The 17,481-nt window shown below is 35.6% G+C and overlaps 1 long non-coding RNA gene across 1 annotated transcript in view; it reads left to right on the forward strand.

The window, feature by feature from the left end:
• LOC136850047 (uncharacterized) overlaps positions 1-17,481 on the forward strand; it is a 522,043-nt gene that overhangs the window by 158,830 nt on the left and 345,732 nt on the right. Inside the window, exon 2 of the long non-coding RNA XR_010856518.1 lies at positions 11,092-12,182. This is a non-coding gene — a long non-coding RNA (uncharacterized lncRNA). The remainder of the gene's footprint in view (positions 1-11,091; positions 12,183-17,481) is intronic.

Genomic DNA, 17,481 nt, shown 5'->3' on the forward strand with positions numbered 1-17,481 from the left:
GAAGTAAACAGTTTTTGGTCGTATTTAAACAAACGTTGAACTACATTTTTCGTTGAATGGTTTTTATGCAAGAGCTCAAGTACGTGTGTCATAAGTAATTCAATCTTTTGTAATCCTTTGATTCATCGGTATGTTAAAAACTCCAACTTTCCTCTTTTCACTTCCCTAACTTTTCTCCTTTCTTTTATCCCAACTACCCTCCCGCAGTTGGTCCGAAGATCAGAAGCGAAATCGCCCATTCTACCATAAATTTTTTCCCTGATTCGGTTTTTCCTGACTACTATATCCTTTCTTCTTATAGTAGGCTGGTCTATCGCTTCGTTCATGGTTAAGCCCGATCTTTTTTTTTTTTCTTAAATTTTTTTTTTCAGGCGTTGGCTAGTTCCACTGGTATCAGCACCTTAAAAGAATCTACATTAAATACGATCGCCTAAAGTCTTTCTGGAAATGTTTTAAGAGCCAAAAATCATGCTGTCGATTTCGTAATGGTTCTAAAAATAAGAGATAAAGTAACTATTGTAAGTCTAAGTTTGGAAAACGTCTCCCTTGCCATAAAACACTGGAAACTAAATGAGATCCTCCTCCTGCCTTGATTACCAAGTAGCCATGGCGCGCTTTTCACCCAGAATTTTGGACAGTCCCTGGAAAGGGACTAGTACCTGCATCCCCAGCCCCAGGAAGACGTCTCCCTACCTACCTTCCCCACATCCTCTAAACCTTCTTCCTCCTCCTCCTCCTTCTCCTCCTCCTCCTCCTCCTCCCCTTCCTCCATCTTCAAGCTCAACTTCCTCATAGCAGAGACCATGAAGGAGTAGTCAACGGCGAAAGGGGGAATGGGGAAGCAGGAATTTGAGGCTTTGGGGAAGACGATGTTTGAGGAAGGATGTTTGGGAGAAGCAGAAAGAAGAGGCAAAAAGAATGGAGGTGGGAAAAAGAGTATTACGAAAGGGAAGAAGAAGAATTCGCGATGAGGCAGCCTCAGCACAGCAGTTGCTTCGTCAGTAAGAAAGACGTAGTTGGAACGTTTTCTTGGATTTGCTGCACACATCAATAGACCTTTTTGATCACATTTCTTTTCGTTCCCTTAGAAAGCACTGTTGTTAAAAAGTAATAAATTCAATTTTTAATCATGCATTACTTTTGAAAAAGTACAGTAGCACTTTAAATTAAATTTTCTGGAGTATATTTAATTTCGCATTAATGTCAATACAATTGGAATTTTAATGTATGAGGCCTAATCGAACATTACGTTAAATCTGCTCGTTATCTGTAATTATAGTTTTTCAAATTCTCATCTCCGCTTCGTTTTTCTTCCTTACATGTCATATTTAATGTTACCAGTAATTTATGTCACTCGTAACAATGCGAAATATGTAATGTGAATGAATTGGACATATAATTTCTGACCAATAATTTATGTTACTCGTAACAATGCGAAATATGTAATGTGAATGAACTGGACATATAATTTCTGAGTGACTAATTGCACAAAACAGTATTATCTTAAAAACCTTATTTCCAGGGCGTTATCCCTTACGACCCAGATATTACTTTTTTCCACATGGCAACTATCAGTTCGAAATTAACAGGAATCTTGTCACAGCGGTTTAGAACTGCTTACAGGTATTCGATACCTTTTACCATAAGCTAAAAATACCGTACTTCATCGTTAACTTTCATCTTCATTTTTTACATATCACAAGATATTTCATGTTACTAACATGTAGGGATACTCAAATGTTCACTCATAGAAGTGACCACTAACAGTTCCGCAACTGTCCTGCCGAGGTTTCCTGAAAAGAAAAAAAAAAAATATGTGGTCATCACAATGAGGATATAAAACTTGTGTATCAAACCGAACCGCAGCCCATATTATCGTCATTGTACGAAAAATACAAATTATTTTTTTATTTATTCAAGGGTTCTCCTTTGATTTGTTTCCAATATTGCTCATGGTAACATAAGGAATAGGTTAAAAAACAAAAATTGCTTTAAATAAAATGAGTTTTATATGATCTGATGTAAGCAACTGTGGTACGTGATGTTATCAGCTATAAAGGTGTGTGACTTTTTTATTTGTATGAACGCGATCTTAAGTGCAGTTGTACTAAAATGTGTCATTTATAATTAAAAAAAAAAAAAAAAAAAGAGGAATATACCGATGTTTTACTTACTCTTAAGCCAACAGCAGCCAAACGAGGCGAGATACAGCATTAAATTCAACTTCACCTCTCTCTCTCTCTCTCTCTCTCTCTCTCTCTCTCTCTCTCTCTCTCTCTCTCTCTCTCGTAGACATAATTGAATTATGTGCAGGAAGAACAGCCGATAAGTTTTAAATGCTAATATTAGATTCTCCTGTTATACGTTTCTTGCTTTAATTGATTTGCCGTTGTTTTGTAAATACTAGTTACCTCAGTCAATTTGGTTGTTTTGAGTCCGGTTTTTGTCACTGTATCGAATTAGAAAAGAAAAATATTCTACCAGGTTCTATAACAAGCTTGGTTTCCCTCTTCAAATCCCGTCTTTCCCTCTGCATATCTGTCTTGCTTTCTTTTAAGTTCATGTGGATTTACTATTAATTTGGCCATTAATTCGTTAAGGTAGTCGACGAGAGACCCTTCTTCCACTCGGGTGCTTAAGAAATATCTACCACTTTACAGAACTGAACTCAATGAAAGTAGATAGAATTCCTTAAAAATTGCTTGGTTTGCTTACGAGATAATTATCTTCCACTGACGCATTGCTCTTATAAACCAGTCAGTAATCATTCTTATCGAACTTGTTCGTGATTCGAATACCTTGCGCTGTGTTACGTGGCAGGACTGTTTATTTCAGGTTCTTTTTATCGAAATGTAAGTTTAGATAAAGCTTTGAAATTTCCTGTCCCGTCCTCTGGTCTCCTCCTTGATAAGGCTTAACTAGAAGGAAGTCTGCGTAACAGTAAGTTAAACTTGATTAGTGTGAGGGCCAAATATTTTCATCGGGAAATCCCTACAGGAAAGTTGCAGGGCTGTTAACTGTCTTACTTATGAGTTTTGGACATCACTTAAGAGCAGTGACGTTTGCAGTCATCTTTTTAACTGATAAGTTTTTATGATGAATTGGAGATTTCAGATCAACAATAAGAAATCTCGAGGTGACAGTGTTAAGCACTTCCTTTTCAATGAGAATTTAAATATTTCTTGTTGCTGGCACCCCTCGGAAAAAAGTTATATAAAAGCAAGAGGGATTCCTAGTGATAACATCATGCCTTTCAGCAAGGCCATTACCAATTGGATGACGGGAAGGTCGACTTGTTGCTTTGAACCACTTAAATAATTCATTCTTTTACAAAAAGATCATTCTAAGTATGCTAGTCTGAGAATATAAAATTAGCCATTCCTAAATAGCAAATATTTTGTAAAGAATTCTGATTAATGTTTGGACAACAAAAGACAATACAACATTTCAGTATTTTTCTGTTGCAGTAACATATTTGTAATTTATAAACTGTACATATTCCCTCTAATTGTTTTCCGACGCTGGTGAGTTACAGCACTTAGATTAAATAACAATCAAAACAGAACTGCGGTTGTTGTATCACTGCAGAACAGTTCCGGTGGAGAGGTGTCTTTCTCTTTTTTTTTTTTATAAAAGATGACATTTCTTTACCATTTGCCACAACCATTGCTAAAACCTTTCTTTCAACATATTAGAATCAGTAAATGTTGCCATTGTGTATCAGACAACGCAAGGGATAATAAGTTAGTTTCTAAATGTCCTCTTCATCACTTCATCAAGACCCATGATTCGTTAAAAAAACTAAATAATATTAAGGGACCATATTCTCTTGAGTAATTTTTTGTAAAAACATATATATGAAGGACGATATCCTTTGTTTATGATATGCACTTATTAGGGATACTAGTCTATATCGCTTTAAAATGGTTCGTTTTTCTGTAAAAGCCTGATTCTGAGTGTCAGATTAAACCTTGTAGAGATGGCTGCATATAGCGATTACTGTAGGTTTAAGATAGATGATGGTAGTTTTATTAAGTGTGGAAGTAAAAAAAACAGTGTTTAAAGACGGTGGAAAAGGCGAAAAGAATGAAGTCGAATTCGTCAATAAATACCGATCAGCTCTTGCAAAATGTTTTGAACTGCACCGATAGTTATGAATTGCGTGAGCTAACAAAATATTGGAAATAGTATTGCATTTAATCGCAGTTTCGTTTCTGATATATGTCACGCAAATATACAGGCAGATACATTACATAAAAGTTTTTAAGTTGTGCGAAATGCAGTATGAAAGCTGAAACTTTCCAAGATGGTTGTAATATCAGTAATAGTATCTGATCACGCAGATTTATCCAGAACATAATGATCATATTCCTCCACAATGCTGTTGCTGTTGCATAAGCATTACTCCACTCTTTGTTAGTCGTGAGATGTATCATCCAGGCCAAGCCTTGCAGGCTCGAGTCTCATTTACAGTTTACGCATCCTTCCATGAAAGAAAATGAATAAGATTTTGTGATGCTTGGAAACAATACGTATATCCATTTTAAAACGCAGTTTAAGCAATGCTAATTAGTAGGTTTAAGGAAACGCAGAATGAAAAAAGTAATAAAAAAACAATTGGCCTTGGACCCAGCAAACAAGAACACAACTCATTGGCGAGTGATGCCCTTGTTTGCTGGGTCCATGGGTTGTTCGCGGCCTACTGCCCACCAGTCTATCCAGATTTAAATGGATACCATCAACTATTAGGGTCAAGAACAAGAGCGCAAGACTTCTATCAGCTTTAAAAAAACTTGTCGAGAAATCCTCTGGCACCCCACACACACACACACACACACACACACACACACACACACACACACACACACACACATATATATATATATATATATATATATATATATATATATATATATATATATATATATATATAATATATATATATATATATATATATATATATATATATATATATATATATATATATATATATATAACTTCAGATTCAACTCTGTTCCTGCACGTCAGAAAATAGGAAGGAAGTCGACAGGAATTCTTCTTGATTTCTTGAGGTTGTCAAGTGGGGATGGTATTGGCAGTTCGGTCAGGGGTTACTGGGAGGGGATGGAACGAGGCTAGGGAACGGAGAAGAGAGGCATAGGATGAGAGTTCCCGAAACTCGTTAGTTTCGGCTGATTAAAGACGAATTTAAAAAGTTAATCATGTTGGCCGCGAATTCTTACCTTCTTGCCAAAAACTTGATGACTCGTTTAGTGGCAGTAATGAAGAGAATGGTGGCCTTGTACAATTCGCATTATTTGATAACACTATAATTATGATTTCTGCTGCTTTAGCGTTTCATATTATCAAGACCCGTTAATCAGTGGAGCCATTAACGAGTTCTATTCTCTACTTCGGCTCTTATTTCTGGCTGATACACACACACAGACACACACACACACACACACACACATATATATATATATATATATATATATATATATATATATATATATATATATATATATATATATATATATATATATATATATATATATATATATATATATATTGTATTTATTAATAGTTAAGAGAAGAGCCGATGACGTTCTTACATAACCAAGAAAACTAATGTTAGTGGTTTTTGTGTACAGTTTAAAAATAGATAGGTAAACTGTGCATGCAAAGATGATACAGAGGTATTTTTGTGAAAGAAAGACTGAAATCCATTGATTACTGGACACTTTTTTAATGCACATTTTTTAAAATTTCATTTTGAGTTTCTGTCTTGGCTAGTTCTTACGCTTAAATACGATTGCTTTCGCAATAACGCTCATTTTACCGCGTTGTACGACAATTCTAAATCAGTTTTCTCAGTTTTCGTTAGAACATTGGTCTTTAGTCATTCCTTTGACCCACTCTAGCATCAGAGTTAATAAAATTTTGTGGCCTTAATATTTTAAAATTATTTCAGTATGATCAATTAACATTTAAAAAATAGTTTTGGCATCTTCCATCTGTCACCCTGGCATTTGTGGCGCCACCAAACTCTCATGCAACAAACCAATGATTCGCCAAAAATGACAAACAACGGAGCTCAGCCCTACAAGCAAGTCTACCGCTTGCTGTCTAAGCGACCCATATCTTAACTGGTTGTTTTCGCTAACATTAACGAACAGTAAAATGTTCGTTAATGTTAGCTAAACAGTCATGACATCAATTGGACAAGGGATCATTTATTCTAATAATATACTGGAAATAAATTAACGGATCGAGCTGTATCAAAGAAAACTTATAAGACTAGTATGATCATCCAGGGAAAGTATAAACTTGATCCATTTATTTCTAAATACGTAAAATATATAAAATTTAATGTAGGTACTTTACTAGGCCTAATTGCAAAGGCGTGAGCCCATCTGCATAGAAAAACAAGATTTGTTAATGGAACAGCTTTCCGACGCTACCGAGTTTACTGCTGCTCCTTTTCCCACTGAACAGGTGTAAATCCTTTCTTCAGCCACCTGTGTTCGTTCACATTATCACCCCAGCGTCTATATTGTAAATTTCTACCACAATGTGTCAGTCTCCTCGATAATGTCTTAGATAACTAAGGATGAAATCAGTCAGATATATAACGGTTCAATTTTTCCTGTGGTACATCTGCATATCTTGTACATTTTTATGTTTTCTGTTCCCTGTCCCAGTGATTGTCTGGTTTGAGCAAAATGGAATTGTCACATGCCTTACTTGGGATTTGATATATACATCCTTTAGAATTGTCGGGAAAGCTCTTTATACGTGTTTATTTATTGATTCATTTTTTTGTTATGTTCAAAGTTTTGAAGGAAATGGGAGCATCTTTAAAAGGATTACTGTCTGGTATTAGTCTAGGTTTTCTGTGTTATATGTTTCTCTGTTGTTATTCTCAGGGCAATTCCGATTTGCCGCTCTTAATTTATTGTCCAAAAGAGAAAAAAGATGCTTACTTATGTTTAGACATTGTCATTAGATGTGAACCATAGTGTAAATTTAGTTTATATAAAAAAACATCAAAAATTAACTTTTTAACATTATTTTTTGAAAAGATTATATTAGCATAAAAATCTCTGAATTCTCCTTAATGTTCCTGCGAGCGTTACGTTTAATCAGTCCTGAATTCTTTGATAACGAACACCAGATTACTGCAAAATATGTTGCGACTTATTTTTGATACATGCTACAATATAGTTGTGAAATAAAATAAAGACAATTACTTAAAATCATCGTCATAATTGCCTTATTAAATCGATTTGGACCTTTTCAAATAACTAAATTTTATAAAACATGCATGTAAGAAACTGTCTTCAATAGAACAGCGTGTATGACCTGGGATTCATTTTATTTGGGCCAGGCGAGTAAGGAATGTGTTTGAACAAGTCGATGTAAAAAATTAGTCAGAACTGGCGAAAAGATAAAATGTTTTTTTAACATGAAGGCAAAAAATTACATAAAGCTGATCACTAGGTAGTAGTATAATAATAAAATCCATTGTTTTGTCTCAAGAAAAGTTTAGAATCTGCATCGGCACAACTAACAGATAAAAAAAAAAGATATTGATTCAAGTTCAAGTTTATATACCGGGTACTCTTAACCCCATTCTGCATAACATATCTGAAGGAGATTTGAAAAAGAAACTCAATCACTAATTCATGCCCATGTCTTTAGCCACTCTAATTAATTCGGTACCTTACGTAAAGCAAGAGAGCTGCTTCTCATATGAAGATCAACTTAAATGGTTTTATGTTTCCTAAAAAGGCTTGCTTTGCAATCCTGTTTTTGTTGAAAATATTTTACTTGAGAATGCCTAGACCTAAATCGAAGTATCTTGCCCTACCTTCTTTCACTTTTTTCACGCCATAAACTCTGTATGCACGCACACACACTTACACACACACATATATGCATATACATACATACACACCCACACCCACCCACCCACACCCACCCACCACACACACACACACACACACACACACACACACACACACCCACCCACCCAGCCACCCACCCACCACCACCCACCCACCCACCCACCCACCCACCCACCCACACACCACCCACCCACCCACACACACCCACCACACACACACACACACACACACACACACACATATATATATATATATATATATATATATATATATATATATATATATATATATATATATATAAAATAAAGTCATACTCATTCCCTCTAATTGTCCAACAATAACAAAAGAAAAAGGAAAATTATTTTACCGCCATGAGCAAAACCCTTTAGTAGGGGCTTAAAGTCAGAAGGATTAGGGATAGGAATCTGATAAGATATTTACAAAACCTATAAACAATCAAGCCCGAAGCCTTTTGAAAACCGCCCAGTCAGCCTTTGTACATTAGGAGGAGATTCTAGTCTCATCTGATGCCTTTACAATGGGATGGAAGCTGTGCGGCTGAGCGGAGAGTCCGTCAGTTTCAGTTGGTCGTCTCCCTTAGTCTCTAGCCAATAGGATGGGTTATTTGGCATTTTTATTCCAGTTAGGCTGCTGTTTTACTTATTAATGAGTGTGCACTGTCTAGTTTACATGTGTACTACATTCGTAGTTATGTAGTCGCCATGTTGTTCAGTCTTCTCCAACATAAATATACTGTATTCTCTGCGAAAAGGCTTTTGCTTCTTTCTTTCATAGATACTCCGTTAACAGCCTCCATGAACTTTAGCGGTTCTTACGCTGTTTTTCTCGCTATTCTGGAGCAAAGTTCCTAATTCCGACATCAGTCATCGTGTCAAGTAAATTTTGTTTTCCTCACTGATTTTCTGTGACAATCGCAGTTCATGGAGATTCAATTGCTCCTATCTCCAGGTCGTGTTTCTTTTGTTCTTATTTTTAAAACCGACTGAAGTCATAATTCTGTTTAACATTTAAAAAAATTCAATTTATCTATTAACCAGATGGATATATTAGGCAATTGGATTAAACTCAGCTCTAGGCATAGCGGTACAATTCCACCTTGTAACATAGGATGATAATGGCTTTTAATATACTTCAAAGAGGCATTTAATTCTGCATCTAATTTTTATTCAAACATTCAGTCTAAAGAAGGGAATGCTGCTGCAGTGCTACAATCGTGCTTCTCTTTGTCACGAACTTATCATTGTTTAGTTTTAGAAATATACACTGAAGGTTTATGGTAATTCAGCTACTTTCAGTGTTACGAAGTCGGTGTGAGTCTAAATCTTCAGTCCGCATTATGCGGTTCTCATTGCTGGAGAAACTCCATTTTATGAGACTTTCTCGTTTTTATAGCATCACTTTTACGAACATTATCTAATGGCTTCTGCTTTGTCATTCTGGTGCCGAGGCACCTTTTGGACATTTATTTGTTTGCATAGTTTACTCATGGCCTGGTTGGAATTTGCTGACACACGCTCTCACACGCATACCCACACTCACACATGCACACATGTACCCACAGACAGATACACACACACACACACAAATATGCGTGTGTGTGCGTGTGTGTGTCTGGTGGTTGGTTTAGGCGCGCGTGTGGTTTTGTGTGTTTCCCCTATACATCGTTTTCTGGAAGTATATGCAACTCATTTATATTCTCCAATTCCATTTTCTATGGCGGCATATATTATGATTAACGATTACTCTTGTACGAATTTAAAGTGGCTGATTGCAACAAATAAGGGGTAGAATAGAATTATGAGTAACACTATCGCTAAATAGAACTTTTTACTCATGACCTCAGGTCGCTTAGCAAAAAGTGCATCTAATTCATTTCGCCCCTTCTGACACCTTTGCGGTATCTCGAAGTTTTGTTATGCGATTTTGTTTTTAAGGAATCGTCTTGATGTCGTGATTTACCTTGGGCTCCCTTTGCTAAGTCCTTAAGTCTCAGCTGCGTTCTCCTTGTGTTATGGCAGCTTAATCTTAGAATAGCTCTGCTTAATTCATTGTGGCTGAGGGATTTTCTCCTTTCTCCGTTTTTTTGGCGGGTGTTGAGGGGAAAGGGAGGGAGGTGAGGAATAGAAGGCCCCAAACTTTGTGATCCTTTCAGGATCATCACATAGGCTCTTGAGCTTATGTGGCTGATGACAGAAGGCATATTACTCTCTCTCTCTCTCTCTCTCTCTCTCTCTCTCTCTCTTACTGGCTGATTTAACTCTCGCTCTTTCTTTTGCTTGCTGATTTACAAAGCACTTTAATATAGTAACCTGATGAAAGACAATGGCAGTCGAGTATGGCAGGGAAACTCTTGGTTTAATAAAAATGAGCACAGTAGCGCTCTATGAATGACGATTCGATAAAAAAAATATTCGATAATAGGAATCACTTTTGACGCTTCATTGCTTGTGAGCCTCGTCTTAAGTAAACTCCCTTTATTTAAAGGAGAAGTCTATGTTAAAACATAAAGAAACTATAAGTTAAAAAATTATTGCACTTGCGGCGTTAAGATTGCTGAATTTTAGGCAATTCATGATCAAATCTTTTGGCAACATTTTCCTCGGTAGCAAAGTGCAACAATAAAGGAAAGAGTAAAGGAAGAAAAAAAAAAAGAAAATCAAGAAAAATTGCTCTTTTTGTGATGAATTTATGGTTGAAGACTTGTTTTATTTTAAATCATTTATATACAGCGAAAATAAATACAGTGAGATAAAACATTTACAGAAAAGTATATTTCAAACATTACGGTATCAAAGATATTTCAAATTATGAATTTTGTATTTTATAATTTCAGCATGAATAAAAATGACCAATTTCTTGATATATGACTGAATTACAATTTCTTGGTATATGACTGAATTTCTGTATGTCTATATGTGAGTAAAATTACCAATTTCTTTATATTTAATTGGATTTCTATATTGACCTTTATTGTCCGGAGTATACACCAGTGCTTTAAAGAAACAGAGGGTCACTGATTGATCTTTTCAAGACTCGTGGTAGTACCTCTGGTCTATCGATAGTTCAGGACATGATGTATCACCAGATGGGACTAATGTGTTTTGATTGTTATATGAATAGCGTGCATAATGTTTTTCTCTAATACTGATTTGCCTTACAGAGAGATAAATAGTACAAAAATAAATCTGAATCTTTACATGAAAAGGAAAATAGCAGGATAGAGACAGATGTTATACTATTACCCTGGCATTAGATAGTCGTCCAAAGAGCTGGATTTATCAAGCACAAGTTTTGGGAAGCGAGGGATTTACACCAACAAAATAAAAATCCTTTGCCTTAAACGTCAACCAAAATCCTGGATGCGGAATCAAAAGACACTCGTAGTTGTAGAAAGATAATACTAAGAGAAGCCGAAAATACCCTTGCGTTCCCTTCTGAGGAAGAAGACGAAGAGGAAGAAAAAGAAAAGGTAGAGAGGGAGGAATCTCCAAGTGTCCTTGTGGCGTCAATGAGAGGGATCCCAAACGCAGTGTTCGCATTCGAGTGATAGCAAAGGCGAAGAGAGCCATTTCAAAGTTCGCGAAATTGTCATTGTGTACTTGGAAAAATATATATAAATATATCAATATATTTCTTTATAGTAATATGTTTTAAGTGATTCACTCATGAGCGTTTTAGTGCCGTGTTCTTGTTGTTGTTGATCACTACGGGAAGTCTATCGAGTAGAAAGTTTGCTGGATTGCTGGAGCAATTTGGCGCGTCTTCTGTTATACGTAGAGTAGTTTGTTGATGTTCTCTCTCCGTTTCCGCGAGTGATTTCCTAGTTCTTAAATGAGAACTACGCCTACGTATGTTACCGACAGAGGGATTCAGGGGCTCGACTCTCCCTCCTCCTAGCGCGTGTAGATACTCGCACACCTACGCGTACCCCTACCTTCCTCCAAAGGTCCTCCGCACCGCCGAAGGCTTTTTCATAACCTTCAAGCTACACCGACGATCCGTCCACTCGTCATTAAGAGCATCTAGTCCTCCACTGGAGTGGTGGACGTCCTTCCCTTCGCACTCCTGATTAACAAGGATCCCGTTGTCGGGTCCTGGGGCGTAAAAGCCAACATTTTTTTCAAGAGCTGTCACCCAAAACCGCCAAGATTTTCGTCCCAGGTCGAGGAAAGATAATCCAGCCATTCACTATGGACTTAGACTCTAATTTATTCAACAAAAGGAAATCTTCGATAGATGCAATTGTACGGGGTAAGTTTACATGTGAGAGAAAAGAAGATAAGGATAAGTGTGCTCTGATAGCAAAGGTCGACCGTGCTGAAAAGTGTCATAAGTTCTTTTTATTGGTTGAGTGATGCCAGTAAGAATTCCCTTTTTATACCCTGAGTGTAGCTGTGTTTGTAGCATTTTTGGATTACTCTTCTTTTTTTTTTTTTTTTTGTCAAATGCATATTTAGCAGCGCAAAAAGTAAGTGCTTTGGTTTTTTTTTTTTTTTTTTTTTTTTTTTAGGAAAAATTTTTATTTGCTATAACATGAGAAGATGGAGACCAAAGTATCTTCGCATCAGTGGTAAGTACAAGATTTTATTCCTGTCGTGCACCTTAAGATAACCGCAGCTCTCTCTCTCTCTCTCTCTCTCTCTCTCTCTCTCTCTCTCTCTCTCTCTCTCTCTCTCTCTCTCCTTGACGGATTTTACATGTTATACGGTGTATTCTTTGGTATTTTTGTGAAAGGACAATATTCCTTTCAACATAGTGTTGTATCTTGTGTATGTATTAAATGGTACGTAATCCATATGAATCAATTTTAGTTCGCAAGAATAAGACTCAATTTTTATCGCTATGCGTCCTCTATTCAGTGCTTCAATATTCATATGCATTTTCAAATTCAATTTGAAATCAAATCAGTGTCCACGATTATGTCTTTGACTTTGTCCTCACCCCCACATCTCTCTCTCTCTCTCTCTCTCTCTCTCTCTCTCTCTCTCTCTCTCTCTCTCTCTCTCTCTCTCTCTCCTTGACAGATTTTACATGTTATACGATATGTTTTTGGTATTTCGGTGCAAGTTCAATATTTTCTGTATTTATCATAGTGGCGTATGTTTTGCATGTATTGAATTTTACGTAATAAATATAAATCAATTTTCGTTCGCAAGAATAAGACTAAAATTTATCGTTACGTTCTCTCTCTTCGATGCTTCAATATTTATACGCGTTTACAAATTCGATTTAAAATCAGACTGATTGTCTATGATTATGGCTCTTTGACTGTCCTCACCCCCACCTCTCTCTCTCTCTCTCTCTCTCTCTCTCTCTCTCTCTCTTTGTTTGACTTTCTGTCTCTCTCTCTTGGTTTTACTCTACGATAATCTTGATATTTTCCCGTACGGGACCCAGCCAGTCCCTCTCCCTTTTCCTTTTTATTCTCATTTCGTCGTCCCAGCCCTTTTATTCGTCGGAGATCCTTAATATCATCGAATATGATGGTTCCCGAATGCCGCCATTTCCATATCCATCTGTATGAAAATATTGAAGGAAAACATGCATGTCTTATGCATATTAGTCCATATTTGCATATGTCCCTCTCCTCCCTCGTCCCACCTCCCTCCCAACCCCCTTCCCCTTTTCCCTTCCCCCTAATTCCTGCAGAGTCGTACGACGTTCCTCCTCCATGGAAAGTCACTCCTGATTTTCGTCTGGATTTTGTTGTCAACGTGATTTTCATTGTTTATGCTTATATATATATATATATATATATATATATATATATATATATATATATATATATATATATATATATATATATATATATATATATAAATATATATATATATATATATTTATATATATATATATATACATATATTTATATGTATATATATATACATATATTTATATATATATATATAATATATATTCATTATATATATATATATATATATATATAATGCATATATATATACATATATATGTATATACATATATAAATATGCAACTCCAATACTGACAGGTATAAACCTTGACTTTGTCAATTCGGTCTCGCATTTCTGGCTTCATTATTTTGTTGTATCCCACGAACTGCCTACAGTATATATATATATATATATATATATATATATATATATATATATATATATATATATATATATATATATATATATATATATATATAAAATTTCTGATTCACATCAGGATCAGAACCAGGTCTTTCAATTTGTAAGGCCTAGTGGGCAGCTCCCTTGCCTTTCAATTGAAAGACCTGAATTCGAGCCTGATGTAAGTCAAAAATTTATTTGTGTTCCACACGTGATTGTGTGTTGATTATTTCTATATATACATGTATATATATATATATATATATATATATATATATAAATAAATATATATAAATATATTACATACATGTGTATATATATATATATATATATATATATATATATATATATATATATATATATATATATATATATATATATATTGCAAGCTCTTCATGATACAACATAAAGTAATGAAGCCAGAGATGCGAGACCGAATTGTCCAAGTGAAGGTTTTTACCTGTCATTATTTCAGTTTATATATACTTATATATATACATATATACATATATATATATATATATATATATATATATATATATATATATATATATATATATACATATACATATACATATACATATACACATACACATATATATACACATATATATACACATATATACATACATATACATATACGGGCTTTAGTATGAGAGATTGTGTGAACCATTCATAGTGTAAAAAAAGTTAAACTAAGTTTAAAGAAACGGTGAAGACAAGTAGAAAATGTTGAATTTCTTTAAAGGAAGAAAACCTAAATACCCAATGTAAAGGTCAGTTGGCTGATACGAATTATAAAAAAAAAGAGAGAAAAAAAAACGGTATAAATTATCATGGTTGTATTTAAAGTGATAGTCTGGCAAGTTTTCTTGCCTATTGATTCCTGTCTTGAGACAAATTCATAACGTTTATAACTGGCTAGTTTCGCTTGGACACCTGTGTGCTGGCGCTAGGGTAGTTAGGCCCTTGGCAGATTAAAGAGGACCTTGCCTAGGTTAGTGTTCAGGGGACTAACGGGATGAGGGCCGAGGCCTAGATAACAAGATATATTGATTGTACTAAACAGCAGTGGATACTTAGATAAAGAGTTTAGAAGATAGTAGAGGAGTTAGTAAGCATTAATCTGGTTAAATAGTATGTTGCACTGGAATACGGAAAAGTTCGGAACACAGAGAGGGGGGAATAATTATTGCAGTTTTAAGGGTGAAGGTGGATAATGAAGGACAGTATCTTTTTAGGCTGGTTGGACATACACTGGGGAGTGAATATTAATTGATAAAATAGGATGAGACTACATAAAGCTGGAAGGAATAACAGTTTCGCCTGTGGGAAGCTGGATTATGCTTGTATCCAGCTTGATAAATTGTTTGCTAGGCTTGTCCGTAAAGGGGGAAAGATTGTGGATGTCTTTTGCGGCTTAAAGACTTTTATAACACGAGTCAAGCAATATATAACAAATGGTTTATGGCACGAAAGGGGAAGTTTTATTTTTAGACCAGTTCACTCAGGTAATTGCACATATTTTTGAACAGCTGAATAACGGCCAGATTTTGAAAGGTTGATTTACAATCGCATCGTTCTGCCGTAACTATGCAATACTTCCAGAACAGTTTACATAGGTGACATTGCAAGAATTACAAGAAATATTTGATCGATAATGAGATGACTGAAGTTTAAACTCGGTTAATAGTTAAATTTTAATTTTAGGTTGATATACAGTAAAAAAATACCACATCTACTATAAAGATGAATGTAAAAGGCACATCCAAAGGAAAATTTCAAACGCATTCGCAGTCAATTTCATTTTAGCAAGGAACCTTTAGAAAAAGAGATTCGGAATTATTCGGCAAAAATGATGCTTGGGAAAAGGCACATTAGAGAGTGTGTGTGTGTGTATGTATGTGTGTGTGTGTGTTTGTATGTTGAAGGTAATTTAGAGGGAAAACTGAACAAAGATGATTTATTCAGTGTAAATAGATGCAGGTCTGTTTCAGAAAATAAAATACTCCGTGAATCAAATAGAATTTTAGGAAGTGTAATTCTGTTAATGAAATATGTTGCGTATATTGCTCAACTGCTAATCAACACTGAGGCTGCAGATGTTACTTCTGTTATGTTAGTTATTTATTGACCCTTCAGTGTATGTTAATTATTGACCTTAAATGTAATCGGTCAACTAAATGCTTTAGTAAATATAATTGCTCTTTAGATTTTTATTTATGAATTCCTTATAATCACAAATAGGTAAACAATATTTTATTATTAATGTAAATGTCCGGCGAATCATTATTTTTGTAGGCCCTACCAAAACACTACGATTAAAGTGTAAAAATATGGCTAATTTAAAAGAATACCTAGATAAGAAAATGATACGACACCCTAAATATTTTGCAACTTGTAAATTTATTACGAAAATAAAACAATTGAAGTATTTCATTTTGTCTTGAAACTTGAAAACATGTCTGAAAATGAATCGCGAACGTTCAAGACTATTTAAACAGGCAGATCATTATACCAGCGTCTTCATTATCACCATGGCTATTTTGGCTCCTACGTTCCTGCGGGAAATAGCTATTTTTGCACAACATACCCTAATGGTCAGACAAGTCTGAATGAATGACCAGGTAGCAGGAAGGCTGCGACCTTTTGTTTTTACCGGTAATGTTCTTCGTCTAAAAATAAACAAAAGTTAAAGAGAAAGAGCGTCAACAGATAGACGCGATGTGCGAAAAACAAAAGCTGCTCAAATTACCACGAGAGGGACACGCTCTCCCAACGGCAACAATGGCCTGCCAGGTCAAAACGCTGTGCAACAGCGGCTGAACAATAGGGTGTTGATGGCCTGTCAGGCGGCTTAAGAAGGGTAAGGGATATGCCCCTGTCCCTCCGATGCTATTGGCCCCTCAGGCGGTAGAAACGGAGGCTGTGGGGGAGGGGTGAGGGGTAGGTGTTGGGGGAGCGGGAGGGTAGAGATGTTTGCACTAAGAAAACTCAAGTTACTGGAAACTTGAGGTGACTAAAGACCACATATTAATAAGAATGTCAGGGGGAAGGTTCCTTTCTTTTGTGGCACTCACCCTCCCTCCCCTGCCCTCTACCCCACTCTTGCAATAATACCCCACCCTCACCTTCCATACTCACCCTGCTCCCCTCTTACACGAGAGCCAAGACATTGTTTTTTCCACTCAGTTTATTTTTACTGTGTTCTTTTGTCATTCTTTTTTCATCAAACTCTTAACTCTTATTGCAGTTCGCAAGACGTTTCTTTCTTGCAGAAAAGATACAGGTGGCGTTGTTGCTCTTTTATTTTTTTTATTGTTGTCCTTTGATGTTAGTAGGTCACTTTTTGCTCTCATCTTTTTGTTCATTCCCGAAACATAGACTCTAGTGTTTTCTGTTTCTCTAGGGTCATTTGATATCAAGTTACTTTTCACAAAGATGATTTGTTCTTT

Source organism: Macrobrachium rosenbergii, chromosome 2 (genome assembly GCF_040412425.1).
Source record: "Macrobrachium rosenbergii isolate ZJJX-2024 chromosome 2, ASM4041242v1, whole genome shotgun sequence".
In the NCBI taxonomy this organism is placed as follows: domain Eukaryota; kingdom Metazoa; phylum Arthropoda; class Malacostraca; order Decapoda; family Palaemonidae; genus Macrobrachium; species Macrobrachium rosenbergii.